Raw genomic sequence first — 21,852 nt, forward strand, 5'->3', positions numbered from 1 at the left:
CAAAGAATAAGACAGAGAAGCCAGATTACTGACCTCACATGCTTCTTATACAAAATGTTTATACATACTTGATTATGTACTTAATAAAAATTTATCTGTTTTGGAAAAATATATGTCTTTAACTCACATTACCCTCCCCAAAAAAGAAAATTCCAGTGGCTTTGTTGATTTAAATGTGTGTGTGTGTGGTTAGTCACTCAGTTGTGTCTGACTCTTTGTGACCCTATGGACTGTAGCCTGCCAGGCTCCTCTGTCCATGGGATTCTCCAGGCAAGAATACTGGTGTGGGTAGCCATTCCCTTCTCCAAGGATTGAACGCAGGTCTCCTGCATTGCATGCAGATTCTTTATCATCTGAACCATCAGGGATGCCCATTGAAATACAAAAAAGTAAATAAATGTAACTGATCTACATGATCAGTTGAGCAAGCTCTGGGAGTTGGTGATGGACAGGGAAGCCTGGCATGCTGCAGTCCATGGGGTTGCAGAGTCGGACATGACTGAACAACTGAACTGAACTGATGATGTCTAACAAGTGTTTTGAAAATTTGCCCAAATATGTATGTGATCAAGGGTAAAAATATTGCAAAGCAAAATACAGATAAATAGGCTATGACAAACTAGAATTAAGCATTCCTTTAGAAAATTCATAAATATAAATAAAAGGCAAATTAAAAGGTTAAGAATGCTTGCAAAATGAATGCAAAAATATCTAGCATTTTAATAAGAAGTGCTCTTACAAATAAATAAGAAGTAAAAAAATTAACTAACACCCCAGTAGAAAAAGAAGCATTTAATAGGAAGATGAAGCCTCCTGTCAACAGTCCACATCAAACTTGTCATCCACTCAGGAGATCTTATCTTGGAATCTAATCCTTTAACCCCAGTCAGGTTTTTAGGTGTCTGCAGCTCCAGAAGCCGTCTTAACTGCAGCTCCATGAGCAACCTTAAGCCAGAGTCTCTGATCCAAGCCACTTATATATTAATATATCTGAGCCACAACACATTCCTGACTCGTAGAACCTGTGCAGGATAATAAATATGTATTGTTTTAAGATGATAAGTTTTGAGGTTACTTGTTACATGGCAATAGATAACCAATCTCTAATAGTTACTCTAACGAGTATAAATTTTAGGATGTTTTCCTGGGCTGCCAATTTAGAAGGACCTAGTTCTCCACGATATGAGATCATAACACTGATTGTGGTTGGCTATGACCATGAGAGAAAAACAGACTTAGGATGAAGCAGACACTGGATGGGCGAGTGAGGAGACAGAAACTGGGACTCTGATGACATTGTTGAGCTGTAGAATCAATCAACGGAGAAGGCAATGGCATCCCACTCCAGTATTCTTGCCTGGAAAATACCATGGCTGGAGGAGCCTGGTAGGCTGCAGTCCATGGGGTCGCTAAGAGTCGGACACGACTGAGCGACTTCACTTTCACTTTTCACTTTCATGCATTGGAGAAGGAAATGGCAGCCCACTCCAGTGTTCTTGCCTGGAGAATCCCAGGGATGGGGGAGCCTGATGGGCTGCCATCTGTGGGGTCGCACAGAGTCAGACACGACTGAAGTGACTTAGCAACAGCAGCAGCAGAAGAAGAATCAATCAACACTTACTATAAAATTTCCAGGTGTGTGATATAATAAATGACTTTAGTTTCATGTCACCATTTTGAGTTGTGTTTTCCATTATTTGTAGCAAAAATTTTCTAGTACAAAATACAAAAATTGTCTCACAAAAAATGCTTTCATTCCTCTAAACCGATTTTAAACACATACTCATACAACTGTCCTTGTTGAATATCTCCAAATAATTTAAACACATTACATTCTTTCATATTTCCATACTCTTGCACATGGTTTCCACTCTCCCCAGAAAGACCTTTCTTTTCTTTTTAATCTTATCTATTTTTAAAGATTCAGCTGGAATGTGATTTTATTTGTAAATTTTCCTGGATTCTTCCAGGAAGAATTAGGCATTCCCTTCTCTTTGATAACCTGGAGTTTTAATCAAATTAAGTTATAATATATATAATATATAATAACTGTATATAAGTATCTCTATGCTCTATTACAAGTTCATATCTTTCTGTCTTCCTCTCCTACTCATTTCTGATGGTCTTGATAGCAAGGGCAATTTCTTATTAAACTTTCTAGCTCAGGAGTTTAGTGGAGTACTTGAGAGATGGCAGGTGTTCATTAAAAGTTTGTTGAGTTAATTAACTAATTGATTAAAAGTGTTCTACATATGTAAATAGTGCTATTCTAATACAAGATAAAATGTCTAGCAATAATTCTAAATTAGAAGAATCTTGGCCCTTAGAGCAGTGATTTTGAAACATTTATTACCTACAAAAGTTGCTAAAAATTAATGACAGAATACCAGTACCTAAGATCTACCATCAAAAATTCTGATTCAATATTTCTGAACAAGGGATCTAGCACCATGGTCCACACTGACAAGTCCTGCAAACTTGAAAATATAACTGTGCTTCTCTGTTCTTTCATTTCTTCATTTGTAAAATGGAGATATTACTTATATTATCTGATTATATTAACTTGAATGTCAGAAAATCAATAAAATAACATATTAGACAAATAAACACTGAACCTGAAGAGCAGAAAATGTTGATATATTTTTCTAGTATTTTAAAAGTAATAGCGTACATGAGGAAGGATATAAATACTGGAGCCAAGTCTCTTGGGTTTGAATCCTGGTTCTGCTATTGTCAGCTGCATGTTTTAACCTTTGAGTCTCAGTTCCCTCATATATAAAATAAAGTTGATACTAATAATACCAACCTCAAAGGATTTTCCTAAGGATTAAATGAGTTAATGAATACAAATAATGCCTGTCACATGGTAAGCACTACGCAGTTTTGCTATTCTTATTCTTTTGGAGTTGTTAAAAATCTCCTCTATGATATTCTGTTTTCAGTTCAGTTCAGTTAAGTCATTCAGTCATGTCCAACTCTTTGCGACCCTATGGACTGCAACACACCAGGCCTCCCTGTGCATCACCAACTCCCAGAGTTTACTCAAACTCATGTCCATTGAGTCAGTGATGCCATCCAGCCATCTCATCCTCTGTTATCCCCTTCTCCTCCTGTCTTCAATCTTTCCCAGCATCAGGATCCTTTCAAATGAGTCAGTTCTTTGCATCAGGTGGCCAAAGTGTTGGAGTTTCAGCTTCAGCATCAGTCCTTCCAATTTTGTTTTAGTCCTCACTATTTTGTTTTAGTCCTCACTATTTCCCTTTTCTCCGGTAAGAAACACAGGAAGCCCCTTCTGAGAGTACCTCCAGGTCTCATAATAGATGCATGGTCTCTTTTCCTAAAGCCACCCAAAACAACAACAGACTAGAGACCCTGAAGCATCCCAATTCCTGGCTTCCCAAGCTCTAGAGATGAGAACATTAGAATAGGGTCATTGACAAGCTCAGTTCATCTCCTTGTACGAGGTTATTTGTTCAACTTCAAACTAAAGTGTCTTATCATTTTGCTATTTTTATAAAAAGTTTGAATTCTTATTCCTAATGCATGCTCAAAACTCAAAAAAAGAACCCAATGGAAAAAAAAAAAGAACCCAATGAAGTAACAGAAAAGCAAAAATCCAATTTTGTAGTTATGAATAAATAAATCCATTCAACTGAAACATTTTTGAAGAATATCAAGTATTTATATTACCATGGAAATTAAGTAAATATACATGCATGAATGAACTAATCAGAAAGCTGTCTAGAGGAAAGGCTTGAACAAGCTTTAGATAGTCAACATCATAGAAGAGCTAGCGGGTTTTGACAGTCCTGATAGATTTCTTGTGATACCAGTATCCATGCACTTAAGCAGGAACACACTGCCTCTCAAATATATATAATACAATGTTCAGGGACTGTGGTAGATTCTGTGAAAGGAAAAAGACATAGAATAGAATAATGGCGATAGATAGATAGATACATAGATGATAGATTATACATACATACATATATATATATATATATATATACACTTACCAGCAATTGATGCTTTATGATAAAATATTCTAGGATTCACCTTTTGACAAAATTATGACATATTTATGTGTTCTATCTATACTTCTCCTTCAGTTACAGACAGATTTAAACTGAAGAGAGGACGGTGGGTTTGGGTGATCCAAATGTTAAATAGAGCGGCGCTAGTAGAAGAACCACCTTGTCAGAGAGATATAAAGATTTCAAAACCAACAGCTCTGGATGTCCAGCTTAAAACACTGTCATTCATGTGTAACATGGCACTGTCTTAGAAATATTTAGTGGTACTACTGATTTTCATATTAAAATTTGAAATAAGGTGTGATTTTCTACAGAGCTTGAAAGGCACAGCATGAAATGGTAGACAAAACATCGTGCTGTGAGGCAGAAGAGAGGAGTCCCAGCTCTCCCAGTTTACCAATAAGTGACCCTAGGGAGGCTCATCACTATATCCAAGCTGAAATCATCTAAAAATAGCTTATCTGGATGAAGGAAGGTGTTGAGCAGGATCAAATTATTTCTTAAGGTCCATTCCAGACTTAATCTCTAGAATTATCATATTAAATATATGTTTATATATTGCATTATATGTTTTCCTGATAAAAGGAAACATACCAATATCAGTATTAACAAAATTGCATATATTTTCAAATTTAACATTCAAAATATACGTGTATAAATATCTCTTCTGTAGATTTTTTTGCTACTTCTTACTACAACTATCGTATTATGGATATCTTTCTCCTACAAAAGTGAGAATTCCTTGAAGACAAGGTAAACATCTTGCTAATCTTTATTTCTCCATGTGCCAGTTATTGAGATATGGCCTCTCGGCTTCAAATTCATTCACCCTCCAAGCTCTGCACGTAGGGCGGGAGGTGGGACTCTGCGCGCCACACTCCTTCGCCCTTTGGCTCCATTAGAGGGGAGGTGGGGACAGGAATAGACAGGGAAGCTTGAGGGAGGGGATGGACAAACTTTTCTCTAGTTCTTCCTTGCTCCTTTTTTGTTGGCTGAACTTATTAGAATTACCCTAGCAAATTTCTTCAACTGAATGATGGCAATTCATTTTTACTAATAACAGCTGATTTCAGATTGGAATTTTTCTAACCCTTACAAAACCAGATCCTTAGTGCCTCGTTAGGGATGGTGAACACAGAGCGGGATTCCCTCCTCAGAGCTCAAAGTTTCAACGCGTGTGCCACCTCCAACCTTCTTTATTTCAAAAATTTCAATCCTTTTTCCTATGTCCTTTCAGCCCTAGGAGTCTTAATTTTTACTTCCATAATATCTAGGCCTCCCATTTTTGCCTTTTAGTTCTTCAATATCCACTTTACAATTCTTTATATGAAACTATCTGTACTTAAATAGCGATGTGATTTCTCTCTATTGACTGGACACTAATTGGTGCATGTCAGTACCAAACTCTGCACCTGGAATAAGAGGCAATGATGAATATTAGCTTCTACTGCACCTTCAATAGGTTTACTCAACTGTGACAGGTATGTGCTTTGCACAAGATAAGCTACATTTTGTCACATAAAGCATTCAACTCCAAAGCACATTTTCAATCTGTGATGCTTCACAAAATTCCTTTGAAAAGTATTTAATGCTGACATTGTATTTTTAATTTATCACAAGCTGTTAAAATACTGTGCCTGATCATCTCTGAGTAAGGGAAAAAAATACCCTGCCATTTCATTGTCATATACCTCTGACTATTTATAGGTTGGAATTAATTAACCATCTGTTCTTGTCATCAACATAATATTTTAAGTGTAGCTGCACTTCTGTCAGCATTTAAAACTGAGCAGGTTAGAAGCTGACTTACATGTGCTGTTACTGTTTCTGTCCAGGAAAAAATGAGAGGGAAGTGAATAGAGGGAAGTGAATAGTAATTGGAAATAAGCAGTGGAAGTGCATATATATATATATATGTATATATATATGCATATATATACACACACATTTACAGGGACATTCTAGAGCAGAAAATGTGGGGAAAACATATTTAAGACAACAGAAATAAAAATACAACAACAACAACAAAAGACAAAATCAGCTGACGCTGGCTGACCTAGCACCTAGAAACATCAGGGGTGGCATTATTTTATGGAGCATGAGCTGCTAAGAATCATTTCAGAGTTCACTTCATTCAACTTGTGGAAAAAAGAAAAATCAGTGTCATTTAGACAGAACAATCTTAGAGAAAGCTCAGTGGTAAACTCGGTGTAAGATTTTTTGGTTTTGCTTTTCTTTTCTTTTCTGTTTTTCATCAGTGACAGAGTTTCTGCTGCCTTAATTGTCACACTCTTCTTGTCTCTCTCTCTTAATATTTTTTCCAACTTAGATGACCTAGTTACTTTAGTTATAGAATAATGGGCTTCCCTGGTAGCTCAACTGATAAAGAATCCACCTGCAGTGCAGGAGACCCTGGTTCGATTCCTGGGTTGGGCAGATCCCATGGAGGAGGGAATGGCTACCCACTCCAGTATTCTGGCCTGGAGAATTCCATGAACTATATAGTCCATGGGTTCACATAGAGTCAGACATGACTGAGTGACTTTCACTTTGACTTTCAATCTCCGCAGTGGGACTTTTTCCTTCGTGGAAGTTATCTTCCTTCTAGTAAAAATTCTACCTCATTAGTGCCAAAGAATACTTTTTCCTAATATAACTTCTCTGAATTTCAACTCATCTTTTGCTTCATGTGCACCTGCACTGCCTTATTACTACAGACATTTGATTTTTTTTTCAAACATTGAATGTTGTCAACTCAGGAGCCTTGGAATATATTTTAGTCTTATCACAAAACAAATTATAACATATCCTGACAATTTCACCATATTTTATGCAGCTCTCTGTATTTTCACAGAAACAATCCTTCATTTTATTTTCATGACTTTGTGAAGCAGATAAATTATAGAATTTTAGATCAAAAAGGGAACATAGAGAACACCCAGTACAAAGTTTCCATGACTGTAATGGTTAGGTTGTGTTTTTGACTGCAAGTAACAAGTAACAGAAGATTTCTAATTTCAAATGAATCAAATATCTCCTCTTTTCTGCTCTGTCCATGACATAGCAAGAACTATGAATATAACCTGTAGTTAGAGTTGGTTAATTCATTTACCGATGATATTATCAAAGGACCAGGCATTTTCTCTCTTTTGCTCATCATCCTTGTGTAATATACCTGTATTATTAGTCAGGGTTCTCCAGAGAAACAGAACCAATAGGATGTGCATATATAGAAATTTGTCATAAGGAAGATTGCTCACATGAAGCTAATAAGCCCCAAATCTGTAGAGATGATATTCCAGTTCAAGCCCAAAGGCCAGAAGCTACCTTAGATCCCGTAAGAGCCAATGTCTCAGATCAAAGACCATCACGTAGGAGAATTCCCTCCTACCTGGGATCAGTCTTTTGTCATATTCAGGCCTTCAACTGATTGAATGGGGCAACCTACTTTATGGAGGGCAATCTGCACTACTCGGTCTGCTGACTTAAATGCCTCCAAAAACACCCTTGTAGAAACACCCAGAACAATTTTTGACCAGTTATGTAGGCACCCATGGCCCAGTCAAGTTGACACAAAATTAACTATCACAACACCCATGGCATAGGACAAAGGAGGTAGCCTATAATAGGCTTTAGGCATGAATGTCTCATCTATTTACAACAAAGGCCAAAGTAGAAGAGAGTATATCCTTTTCCCATAATCCATTTCAACAGCAATAAATCTTCCTAGATAAGTTTTATTCATCTTTTATCTGACATATTGATATCATGTGTCCTTTACTGAACCAATTACCACCAAAGGGACTGGAATTCATATGATCATCTTAGAGAAATCAGGCTGAAGCAACTGGTTGCCCAGGGTCAAATGAATACTGGGGTTCCATTTTCAAGAAAATTGTGAAGAAAAATGACTGCTGTGTAGGCATTAATGACATCTGGCTCTTTGACAAAAGCAAGATCCTCTTCATTTTTCTGTCATGTTTATTCTGTATGTATGGACTCTCTGGTAATATAATTGTTATTTGTGGTAACTTCAAGTCATTAAAGTTTTTCAATAGTGACTTTAACATGAATTATTTAAACTCTATCATCTCTGGTAAAATTTCCTACAAGAAGTTTCTCCAGGTAAATATGCTTAGTAATTATACAAACCTACTTGAACATTTCTAAGAGTTAATGTCTTCATTTTATTTTGTTAAGTAAGTAAGTAAGTGTTAGTCACCCAGTCATGTCCGACTCTTTGCGACCCCATGGACTGCAGCCCACCAGGCTCTTCTGTCCATGAGATTTTCCAGGCAAGAATACTGGAGTGGGTTGCCATTTCCTTCTCAAGAGGATTTTCCTGACCCAGGGATCGAACCCAGGTTTCCTGTACTGCAGACAGATATTGAGCTACAAGGGAAGTCCCTTTATTTTGTTAAACAGTTCTAATTATTATTATTTATGTTCCCCCTTAAATCAAAGCAATATGTTGACTGTCTTCCATATATGTGTCCCCTGTAACTTCCAACTGATAGTCTTTCATGTCCTGCTAGGAAAGCATAGGCAATTCCTCATGTTCTGTGTATATGACTGTGTCCCTTCACAAGTGAGGCCAAAAGAGAACAAGTAAATTGCTAAAGATCACAAAACTATTTAGTGGAAGCACTGAAACAACTCCTTTGTCCTACTTGATATGACATTCTGCTTTTTTATGTACTTGATAGAGGCACTCATCTTCCTTCAATACTTTAACTGGTGTCTGCTGAATTATCCTACAATTTCAAGTTTTCAAAAGAGAGCATGTGATATTAAATAAGAAATTATGGCTAAATTATCTTCTGTGGGACCCATACTGTATGTCTGAGCAGAAATTGCTTTTGAAGATACTGAATGTGTAATTCTCATCTCTCCTCTCTCTGTGCTGCAAACTATAATTCTCCACTGGTTGCTTTTGCTCTGAGCTTAGATTAAGTGAAAGCAACCAAGTGGAATGGGCATAGCTGGATCCTACTCACATGAAAGGGAGGCTGAGAAACATGAGAACGCCAGTCATCAGGAAGGGCACCCAGAAATGACTCTTGAATCTAGCAAAACAGACTCGGGGTCCTGTGCAAAGCTGTCCATGTTTCGCTGTATCCCAGCAAGAGAGCCCGCTATTTGTTCTAACATTTCTCCACTGTCTAAAACTATAGCTATTCTTTATCAGACACGAATAAATTATTGTAATATGCTAATTTTGCTAACTGGCAAGAGTTTACATTTTTTAATTTGATATGATTAAGGTATATTCTGAATTCTTAGACAATTTTCTCTGACAAACCTAGAGAAAAATGTGCTTTAAAAGCCTCAAAGTACAGGAAGATGGATTCTCGAGAAACGGAGTCAGCATTCAATAGGACGGTTTCACTTTTATCACAGTTAGTCATTCAGTGAACCCTTCTGCATGATCACATTTTTTGGACCTAAGGAATAGGACACAGCAGCAAAATCATTTCATTCCTCCCCCCAATTTGTTTTGATTAGTAATCCCTCATTGCTTATACTGCCCAATTTCTAGTGGTGCAGTATTGAAAGGCATGCACTGCAAGATCTCATTATAAAGCACGTACACTGCAAATGGCTATGCAGTTGCTTTTGAAATAATGAAAATGCACTGGAATTACATAGTGGTGATGACTGCACGCTTTGTGACACAATCAGTGAATGGCAAAGTCATCATCATCATCATCATCATACAATTGACAGACTGTGTCTGATCATTCAGGGACAACTTTTCCCTTTCAGTTCAGTTCAGTTCAGTCACTCAGTCGTGTCCCACTCTTTGCAGCCCCATGAACTGCAGCATGCCAGGCCTCCCTGTCCATCACCAACTCCCGGAGTCCACCCAAACCCATGTCCATTGTGTTGGTGATGCCATCCAACCATCTCATCCTCTGTCGTCCGCTTCTCCTTCTGCCCTCAATCTTTCCCAGCATCAGGGTCTTTTCAAATGAGTCAGCTCTTCACATCAGGTGGTCAAAGTATTGGAGTTTTAGCTTCAGCATCAGTCCTTCCAATGAACACCCAGGACTGATCTCCTTTAGGATGGACTGGTTGGATCTCCTTGCAGTCCAAGGGACTCTCAAAAGTCTTCTCCAACACCACAGTTCAAAAGCATCAATTCTTTGGTGCTCAGCTTTCTTTATAGTCCAACTCTCACACGCATACATGACTGCTGGAAAAACCATAGCCTTGACTAGATGGACCTTTGTTGGCAAAGTAATGTCTCTGCTTTTTAATATGCTGTCTAGGTTGGCTCTGTGTTCAGTTCAGTTCAGTTCAGTTGCTCAGTCACTTTTCCCTTTACCATCCCTTAATCCCCATTTATTAATCCATGTGCTTCTCTGTGTTAGACTAAAAATTACTGATATTTACTTATGCATCCATCCAACAAATCCTTTATCTTGCATGCTTCTATATACTATACATTTTCTGTTTTCCTGTTCAGTTTATCTTTCTTTGAAGAATGGCCACACTCTTAATTTATATGGTTCAGGTGAACTATTATATAATGTAACACCCAAACCCTAACAATGGGAGTAGATTTAGAACCTGACCCTGACCACTCACTTTATCCATGGGATTTACTCTAAAAATCTTCAGAAGGGGAAAGCCTCTCTCTTCATCTGTTTTTTAAGTCATAAAGATGATGTCAATTCAAGGCTATCAGCAGTCATCTTATAATTTCTAAGGAGAGTCTGACCCTGGGTAAATTTAAGCAAAGACAAACAAATCCAGGAGATATGGACAGAAAAAGATGGAGATGGAAAAAGAGATGAAAGAGTGAGAATGTACAAAATAGTCTGAAAGCCCGGAGCCTCTTTCTAAGAAGATAGATTCCCTTTCTCTCCGTGGATTTCTGAAGGATATGTGTTAATACACATTTCCCCATCCTTCACACACATTTCCCTACCCCAGGTTGGTTTTACTTTACTTCTCTTATTTGGAAATAAAAACATCCACATTAAAAAACATGTTTTTTTGTTTTTAAAAACAAAAAAAGTTCTTGTTTTTAAAAGAACATAAAGAGTAAATGGTAGAAATAGACCTATAAACAGATACATCTGAATAAAATATTAAAAAGTGCTAAAAATATGTATTAGATATTTGAGGGAAAGAGTAGAGAAGTTATGTTCAATTATAACTGAGGCAGTGAGGGAACACTTGAAACAAGATATTACACTAAGGCTGATTCTTTAAGTTTTAATAGAAAATTATCAGGAGAACTAGCTCAGAAAAATGTAAGAAAGTCCATAATAAAGGACCAGAATGACAAAATTCACTGACCATAGAATAACATTAGGCATTGAAAAAAATAAATCAACATAAGATAAAATAGCTAATTACAGTTTGGCAAAGAAACCATGCTTGAGTGTGGCTGGAGACAATGGTAAGGTCTGTGGAAGCCAGATCATACAGGTCCTCATTTACTACATTAAGATATAGGAAACCAATAGAGAATTTTAGACAGAGGAGTGACTCTATAACCTGTTTTAATATATTGGATGTTATGAAACTTCAGGCAAAGAGAACAGTTTTCAAAAAGTTTCAATCATAGAGAAGAAAGGAAGGCCACATATTAGGAAGTGATGGAAGAAATTGGAGAGAAAGATACAAATTTGAGAGTAAGTCTACTCTTTTCCTGCCTGTCTATTGGTCTCTGACTCTGGACTTACAGTTTTCTGCAGTTATCAGTAAATTGGGCCCCTATATTGACCTCTTGGGACGCCATACTACGTCATCCCTCCCAATTCTGACCCAGTATCTGACACGTCCACCCATATCTTAGCCTGATTGGAAAGATCAAGTTCAGAGAAAAGCATGTATATCCAAAAAGGGTGGCAGGCACTGTGCAGAATATTTAATAATACTCTTTTACAAGGTCACCAACCACCACTCTAAGATACCGAACGCTCTCTATGGCTTATGCTCCACATCTTTCCCTCCAATGGTATCATATTGTCACCGTGAGATGGTTCATTTGCAAAGCCCTACTCTATGACTGATCACCTCTGGGGCAGAAGATTCTGAACGCTTTTTAAATGGATCTTCAGAAGTAGGGTTGCCACTTCATGGAAATATGATCTTGCAGCAAAGTGACTGCATAGAGAACAGGGTGGCGAAGGTACTGAAAAGGAATTTGCTTCTGCTGAGCCCTGACCTCTGTTTGTCTCAAGATACACCCACTGGATGCTGGTATTTGAGACTATCACTTCAGGAAAGCAAGTGGTGTGCATTAAGGTCAATGGGCTTTACAGGATCTTAATGTGAATTGCATTATTCTTACCAAGGTGCAAATACTAAAATGGTGAACTCATTATCAACAAATAATCATGGAAGCATCATGTTTCTTGGAAAGATCTGGATTCAAGTATTGGTTCAAGCATCTAGTAGTTTCATAACTTTGAATGAGTTACAGGCAGAGGTAGGGCTGTTGGCAACTTCCTTTGCCACTGTATCTGTGCCTAAGCCACCTTCTAATCCATGTGCTGGAACCGTCCACTGGGGATTTAGGTCATCTTGTTTATAGAGGAATATAGCTTCACTCTGGAAATACTAATATATTCTTACGTTCCTCTGCAGGTAATTTGCTGGGGAAGGAAAAAACAGGCAGTTAATATAAACTACCAGGAATAGAGGGGGTTTTGTTATTCCTGCTGAGCCTGGATGAGACGTTAGGTATAAACAGCACACAGATGTCCCTGATAACACTGCCACCATTCTAAGGCCACCCACTGTACTTCTGTAAAAAATAAATCAAAACACATTACACAATGGTCTTGGGTTTAAAGGTTATTTTCATAGACATTTGATGGTGAAACAATGGTATTAATAAAACGAGCCATATAACTGACAGCTCCTCAACATGGAAAACACCAAGACACCCTGTAGGCAGAGCAATAAAGAGGGCAAAAAAGATGACATGCTGAAATCAAAAAATTATTGGGGTAATTGGCCCTGAGTGTCTGTGCTGTTTCTTACTGCATTGGTATTATTGAACAGCACCCACAGTCAAGCAATACATTTCCCCTAAGGCAGAAAGAAAATTAAAAAATGATAAGTAAATTAAAAAATGATCTTGAAACAAGGCCAGAGTCCTTCAGTGTCTCAGAAATCTATGGTCACTGGGCTAGCATTCCTTGGTCTCCAGAAACATTGTCTGCTTTACCTTTAATGTGTCCAAATGTATACTCCCTGCAAAATGCAACAAAATTTGTCAGCAGAATTATCAGCCAACTCTCTCTGCTTTAAAGCAGCATCTAATCCCTTAGGCTCATAATTGAAGTGGATCAAAACAGGTCCTTTATGACTGAAAATTTCATGCTTATAGGTTTTCTGAATAGCCTGTTTTATATTAAAAATTTATCCCTCTAAATCTCCTTAAAGTCCTCTCTCCTGGTGTTAGGAAACAAATCTTTGATAATATCAGTATGAGGTAAAACCTTCTAGGCTGACATACTGTTGAATAGAACAGAAAGAAGTCAAAGATACTTGGGTGGTTTTGAAGCCTGATGTTATACAGAAGGGACACATTTGGAGGGACAATAACAAAGAAGAATTTGTATTTTTAAGCATTACACTTAAAGGAGAATATTGGGTAAAACAGTGCTGCCAAAATTTGAAAAAATTATCTAGCCTATTTCTAGGCTGTTTTGCCCATCTTCCTACTCTCTCTGTCCCCTTTATGGAGCGTGCATTTGGCAGGAAGAAAACAGCAGCTACATCCTCCTCCTAACAAATTCCATTGCATTCCTTGTGATAAATTTATATGGAAGCACTATAAAAATTGAGCATATTATGGGCCTGATCCATGTACGAATTCCCGTATCAGTCAATCACACCTACGTTATTTCATTTATTTTTTCAAAATAATCCATGAAGAAGGCATCACTAGGCAGCAACATTATGAAGGAAATAGTTTGCAAAAACTAAGCCTCAGAGAGTCAATACATTACCCACAGAGGAACACATGAACATATTAGTTTATCCAGAGGTAGACTTTATCCCTATATAAACAAGATGACCTAAATCCCCAGGGGAAGCTTCTAGCACCTGGATTAGAAAGTAGCTTGGAGACAGATATATTGTCAAAAGAAATTACCAACAACCTCAACCTCCTGACAGTATAAGATCCTCCTAAGAAATGACACATTATAATTCTGGATTTATTAAAGTTTTCTGAGAGGAGATTTATCTGTAATCGTGAAAAAGACAATGTTGAATACTTGCGAGTTTTTCTTTCACAAGTGAGGTGATGAAGTTTTCAGGACAGGCTCAATGCATTTTCTCATTTTCTTGTAAAAATAGTGACTACTTAGTAGAGAAGAAATTGCTTTGAAGCACTACTAGCCTAGGACACTAATGCGTGTCCATACCCAGAATAAGAAAATAGCTGTAGGAAAAAGAAGCACATTTTATATATAATGTTGAAACATCTCTGGCTGTGAAATAACTTCAAAATAAAGCATCTATTTTAAACATGTCATCTACTGCGCTGTTATTCATTTGGAAATTGCTCAATAATATTTAAGATGTGGCTCATTGTCATGGAATAGAGTGAGGTCAAACTAATTTTGTGAAAATAAGGGGGAAAAAAACCTATAATGTACATTTTAAAACCTGGGAAGACCTTGAGGCTGCCTAAATTTGGGCTCTGGATTGATTTCAGAGCTCACAGGGGAAGAAGTACCACAACATGTAGAACAGAAGGACAGCAAAAGCGGGGAGTTTTCTGGTTACATCAGTTCAGTTCAGTTCAGTCACTCAGTCGTGTCTGACTCTTTGTGACCCCATGGGCTGCAGCACACCAGGCCTCCCTGTCCATCACCTACTCCCAGAGTTTACTCAAACTCATGTCCATTGCATCGGTGATGCCATCCAATCATCCCATTCTCTGTCATCGCCTTCTCCTCCTGCCCTCAAACTTTCCCAGCATCAGGGTCTTTTCTAATGAGTCAGTTCTTTGCATCAAGTGGCCCAAGTATTGGAGTTTCAGCTTCAACATCAGTCCTTTCAATGAATATTCAGGACTTATTTCTTTTAGGATTGACTGGTTTGATATCCTTGCTGTCCAAGGGACTCAAGAGTCTTCTCCAACACCACAGTTCAAAAGCATCAATTCTTATGCACTCAGCTTTCTTTACGGTCCAACTCTCACATCCATACACGACTACTGGATATCATATCAAACATTGGAAAATAAATGATTTCAGAGAAAAAGCAAAATGAAAGCTATCAGTTCTAATTGCAAAATTAGTTTCTGTGTACCTGTCACAGTGTGTGATGTTCCAGGGAGAAAAAAGCAAAATCTAGTTGTTGCTCTAAAGGGTCTTATATCCTAAGCATATAGCTTTAGGTTTAATGTAGGGGTCCCCAACTCTGAGATCTAATGCCTGTTGATCTGAGGTGGGGATGATGTAATAATCATAGAAATAAAGTACACAATAAATGTAATGAATTGAATCATCCTGAAACCACTCTTGTTCCCAGTACTTGGAAAAATTGCCTTTCAGGAAACCAGTCCCTGGTGCCAGAAATGTTGAGGACACTGGTTTAAGGCACATCCTAACAGAAGGAAAATTCTGAGATGCTAAAAGTAGCTGTCTTTCCTAAAATACCAGCCAGAAAAATCTGAAACTCCAGGTATTCATCAAAACAGTGTTTCCTAAAGCCTAGATTTGGATATAACATACTTTTCACCCTGAAGGGTAAAAATAAGACTCCTGGAAAAAATATAATAACTCCCTTAAATCCCAAAGCAAGTGGAAAACTATTAAACTCAATATCCATTATTTGGCAGTCACTGCAAGGAGAATTAAACCACCTTGTCCATGAAGAATGAATTTTATGGATGAAGAGGAAAGGTTTTGCACACAGTGGAATATTGTTTAAAACTCAAACCCATCTTTTATAGCTTTTTACTACCCACATGCATAATTTAAATTCATTTTAGGAAAAAAAATAAATGAGCACTTCTTTTTTTTAACTTGGGATCATTTTGAAATGAATTAATGTAGGGTAGAGGGACAGGTTTCAGAGTGTTTCCTATTGCAGAAAGATCATCAATATTGAAACGGTTCTCTCAAATCAGTATTGAATTATAGACCCTGACCACTTCTGTTAGGGGGCCTGTTTCCCAGAATATTGCTGTGGGCATAGTGTTGGCATTCATCCATTGAACCAACATATTTGATTCTGCATTCAGAAATATGAAAATAAAGTCAAATAAAGAAGGGTTCCCTTTGTTTCCGCTTCAAACTAGAAAAGATATTAAAATATCCTGAAGGATAAAGTGGTTGCACTAGAAGATCAAAGATAAATGGAAACACAAGAGTATGTTTGTGTGTGTGTTGCAGGGGTGTTACTGTCTGAACTCTTCAATACACGTGTGGCTTTACTATTTCTCCTTGATTTATGAACAGATGCTGTAAAGCAGAAAATTTGTTTCATTTTCTTCTTGATCTCTTTTTAAATCTTTTCTTTTCCACAGTCTCCCTTTAGCTTTTTTTTTTTTTTAAGTTTAATTCTTCTCTTCCACTCTTCCTCCTACTTTTGTTAATCTCCCTCCTCCCTCTGCATTTAAGTCTCTACTGATGGTTGGTTCTGAGGTTGGAGAGTTTATAGGTAGCCAGGGCACTTCTTTCCTCTTCAAATGAGAGGAAAATTTTAAGATTTCAAATGAGGTCATCAAATATACCTTTAAAAGTCTGTCCTTTTAAAATTATTGCCAGAACTTTCAGTCTAAAACTAGTTTCAAAACTCTACGCTCTAAAGTCCTTCTTAGAGCTCAAGACTCACATGGCCAGATAGTCTCTGGCAGATGTTAGCGTGTGCTTCAGTAGAGCTCCCTGCAAAGAGGTGGAGACTGTGTGTCAGTCTGCTTATCGTTTTGTCTAAGGAGAGGTTATCTCATGCTCACAGATCAATCTCTAGAAATCTTCAGATAGTGATGCTGGTCAAGACCCTGGTATAGAAGAAGAAAACCCACCCACAATCTGTGTGTCAATCCCATTAATGATGAATCATGACCTTTCCAAGAGAAAAGGAGATCTGAAAACAGTCAGCTTTCTGTTAAGTTGGCACACCTTGGCATGGAGCATCTTAAGGGCTAAATGTTGGTCTGTGATACTTGCAAGTTGAACCTTGGCACCAGCCATAGCAAAACCGTCTTTGTTGAGTGAAAACTGATGCTCTTAGGTTTTAGATTCCATTTCTGCCATGATAGCTGCTCCATTTACGTGTCTATTTCATTAGCACTGTGGCCAATCGGTAGAGCCTGGCTGATATGTCATTGATTTTCGGTGTATACCGCTGCCCCAAATGAACGAGAAGTGACTAGTACACTGGAGGCTTCAGTCATGGAGTACCTCCAATGGGTATTAACCTGTGATACTGATGTCAGTCTGATGTCACTCAGAATAGGTCCAGTCATGTGCCTCTTCCTCTGATCACCTTGCTCCTGAACTTCTGATCTTTCTCCTTCCAGGCTCCAGACCAACTATCCAGGATATTAAGAGAGAAAATTTCAATTCTTCTTTCTGATAGCACGTAAAGAAATGTATCTCTAAGAGAGCCATGTGCCATATATCATAGACCGTCACCTACTCTAGTGAAATTACCATAACTGGCACAGCAACTTCAATTAGAGAGACTATGTAGTGAAATTTTTCCATCATTAGCTGCCATTATCCACCCAACCTGAATAGAGCCCAGACCAATGAATTTAAATGAGGATATGACAGTGACCCTTATTCATGCATCCTTCAAATTATTTAAAATAATGTTGATCTTATCTACTCCCCAGGGGATGCAATACTATATCCAATATGCTATTTTTCTCAGAAACTGAATCATTTTCAAGGTATTATAATAGGACTTTCACTCCACCCCCAGCTCTGGGTCAAGAAAACGAGAGGGTTTTGCCAGCTATCAATGATATTCATGGGCTCCCCTCATAGCTCAGCGATAAAGAATCTGCCTGCAGTGCAGGAGACCTGGGTTCAATTCCTGGGACGGGAAGATTCCTGGAGAAGGAAAGGGAAACCCACTCCAGTATTCTTTCCTGGAGAATCTCAAGGGCAGAGGAACCTGGCAGGCTACAATCCATGTGGTTGCAAGAGTCCAACACAACTTAGCGAATAAACCAACAACGACACTCATTCCAATTATCCACTCATGTTTACGTGCTAAGTCACTTCAGTCGTGTCTGACTCTGGGACACCATGGACTGTAGCCCCCCAGGCTCCTCAGTCCATGGGATTTCCTAGGGAAGAATACTGGAGTGGGTTGCCATGCCCACCTCCAGAAGAGGTGGATTCCTAACCCAGGGATCCAACCAGCGTCTCTTGCATCTCCTGCATTGGCTGGCAGGTTCTTTACCACTAGCACCATATGGGAAGGACCATGAAAATGAAAATTTAAAAATTCTATAAACCCAGTGTACTCATTGTGAGTTGAATTTGGGCCAGCAGTCCATTTATTACCTGACTTCTACATGCCCTCACTCAAACAAAGGGCTAAAGTAATACCAATATTCTTGTCCTTGGTTATCACTGTCAATTCAGACTGTGTTCTCAGAGTACTGGAAATGTGTGGGTATTTCCCTCTTTCCAATGCTTGCTTATCTATGTAAATGACTGGAAACCTCCTTGGGGAAAGTTACTGAATGTGCAACATGGTGATATTGCAGACTTCTTCCTTTTAGAGACTGGCCTCTCCTTCAATAGAGGGATTCCAGGTCTGAGAACTCCCTCACGTCAAGAATCTTGTGCAGAGGGGTATTTTGATTTATACTACATTTGCAACTGAGGTCATGGATAATCCTAACAGAAAATCTGGAGGCAGGAAGATCCTTCAGAGTTGTCCCAAATAGAGGTAAAGATCTCCTGGAGAAGGAAATCGCAACCCAGTCTAGTATTCTTGCCTGGAAAATCCCATGGACTGAGGAATCTGGCAGACTACAGTCCACAGACAGGACTTAGCTCTCTCGGGTGGGACCTTAGTATTTCTGCCTCTAACACTGGTCCCTGGAAGAGAAGGAAACTGTAAGCATGGGTAACACAGTACCCTGAGGGCAAAGGCAATTTCCAGTGAAGGACACAACTATGAGCAAACGGCAGCCACTATTCTCAGCAACTAGGGAATGGAAGCCTCAGCTCTGAGGAGAGGATTTGGGCAGAATATCACAATATCCACTCTTAAATACTTCACATCATTCAGCTTTTAGCTCAATCATCACTCCCTTTGGGAATTTTTCCCTAACCTTGACCCATCCCTTCTCTCTGCCATACACTGTGCCAAACTAGGTCAGAACTCCTTATTGTAGACATTCTTAGCTTCCTGCATCTTTCTTTGACAGAACTTGTCATACATTTAATCACATCCTTATTTATGTGCTATTTGATTAATGTCTGTACTCCCCATGAAATTGTAAGCTCCTAAATAACCTATATAGAGACTATGACATCATTGTTCACTATCGAACCTCTAGCATGTGGCAAAGGACTTGATATACATCAGTGCTCACTCAATATTTATCTGAGCGAATAACATGTTGATGAGTTACTGGCATGGGTATTGCTCATTGTAACAATGGCACCATTATATGGTAAACTCATCTAGGTAGCTATTACAAAAAGTGGATTTCCACAAAGAAGGGTAACAACTTTTCTGTCACTGAGGATTATGTTCTTGAACAAAATTCAAAGCTTCTGGGGACCTTCACATGAAGCTGTCAGAGAACATGAAATGGTGAGATTGGTGAGACTGGTGAGATTGTCTTGATGACTTCTGAAATCAATGACATTATGGATGTGACCACCAGATCATTTCTTTTTTGTTTTTTGTAAAGGATATACTAAAATTCTGGCAATAGCGAAAAGAAGTGCTTACAAAACTGTCTGTTTTGCTTTGCCTGACTTGAATTCACATTTTAGTTTTATTTCCCATGAAATTCCCATTCATGAGACAGGTGAGATAATATGCAAATTCTAACCTATGTTGGTAGGCTTAAAACTCAGCATTCAAAGAACCAAGATCATGGCCTCTGGTCCTATCACTTCATGGCAAATAGAAGAGCAAAAAGTGGAAGCAGTGACAGATTTTCTTTTCTTGGTCTCCAAAATCACTGTGGATGCTGACTGCAGCCATGAAAATAAAAGACACTTGCTCCTTGGAAGGAAAGTCATGACAAACCTAGACAGTGTATCAAAAAGCATCACTTTGCCAAACTAAGGTCCATATAGTCAAAGCTATGGTTTTTTCCAGTAGTCATGTTCAGATATGAGAGTTGGACCATAAAGAAGGCTTAATGCTAAAGAATTGATGCTTTCAAATTGTGTGCTGGAGAAGACTCTTGAGAGTCCCTTGGACTGCAAGGAGATATAACCAATCAATCCTAAAGGAAATCAATCCTGAATATTTACTAAAAGAACTGATGCTGAAGCTAAAGCTCCATAACTTTGGCCACCTGATGTGAGGAGCTGAGTTATTGGAAAACACCCTGGTATTGTGAAAGATCAAAGGCAAAAGGAGAATGAGGCAGCAGAGGATGAGATGGTTAGATAGCGTCAACCAACATGATGGACATGAATTTGAGCAAACTTTGAGACATAGTGAAGTACAGGAAAGCCAGGCCTTCTGTAGTCCATGAGGTTGTTAAGAGTTGCATATGACTTAGCAACTGAACAATAACAACTCACCTTGGTAAAGCAACAACAGTTTGGGGGATGCATTTATATCAAAAGGCACTGTATGGTTCAACATTAGTTTTCTTCTAACATAAAGTCTCCAATACAGGCTCTTACAGAAAAATTTTTTTTATTTATCTGTAGTGATTTTTAATTTTTTTATTTCCAAGTAAAGATATTATATAAATTCCACTTACTCCTTTTCTGGAATCACTTTTTTTGTTGTTGTTCTTAATGAGATGCTCTCCCACAAGAGAAAAAAAAAATGAAAAACCATGAGGAAGATAAAGACACTTTAAAAGACTGCTGGTTCAACACCAAAAAGAGAACTTCCATTGTAGGACTTCAGCAAACCTTGTGGACATCTGGGGATTACTGAATATGTTTATATCAGTCAGCATACTATCTGGCATTCATATACTAAAACTTTTTAAGTTCATATTTAAGCTATTTAAATCCATCAACAATAAACTCAGTAGACTATACCAAGCTTACAAGATTTCATGATGGGTGTTATTTATGCTGAAGTCAAATTGCACTATGACTAAGGGATTTCAACTGCAATCAGATCCACAGTTCCAGATCAGTGAGTTCTAGACCACTCTCTCCAGGTGACTTAGGGTGCTATTTCATGAGATACCATGAGATGAAAATAAGGAAACTATGTTATAAATTCTGCTATATTCTGTAAGAATGTTTTAGAGGAGAAACTTCTTAACAGAGAGAGAGATCATCTAAATCTGCTTCATAAGATTCACACACCCATTTTAAACGATTACCACCAAACTCCTGGGCATATATCCATAGAAAACTCTAATTCAGAAATATACATGCACCCCAATGTCCATACCAACACTATTTAGAGTAGCCAAGTGGAAGCAACCTAAATGCCCATTGACATATGAATGGCTAAAGAAGATGTGGTACTTATATACATTGGAATACTACTCAGCCATAAAAAAGAATAAAATAATGTGAATTGCAGCAACATGGATGAACCTAGAGATTATTATGCTAAGTTAAGTGAGCCAGACAAAGACAAATATCATATGATATTGCCTATAAGTAGAACCTAATCTTTAAAAATGGTATAAATGAACTTATTTACA

Source organism: Cervus canadensis, chromosome 33 (genome assembly GCF_019320065.1).
Source record: "Cervus canadensis isolate Bull #8, Minnesota chromosome 33, ASM1932006v1, whole genome shotgun sequence".
Lineage (NCBI taxonomy): Eukaryota > Metazoa > Chordata > Mammalia > Artiodactyla > Cervidae > Cervus > Cervus canadensis.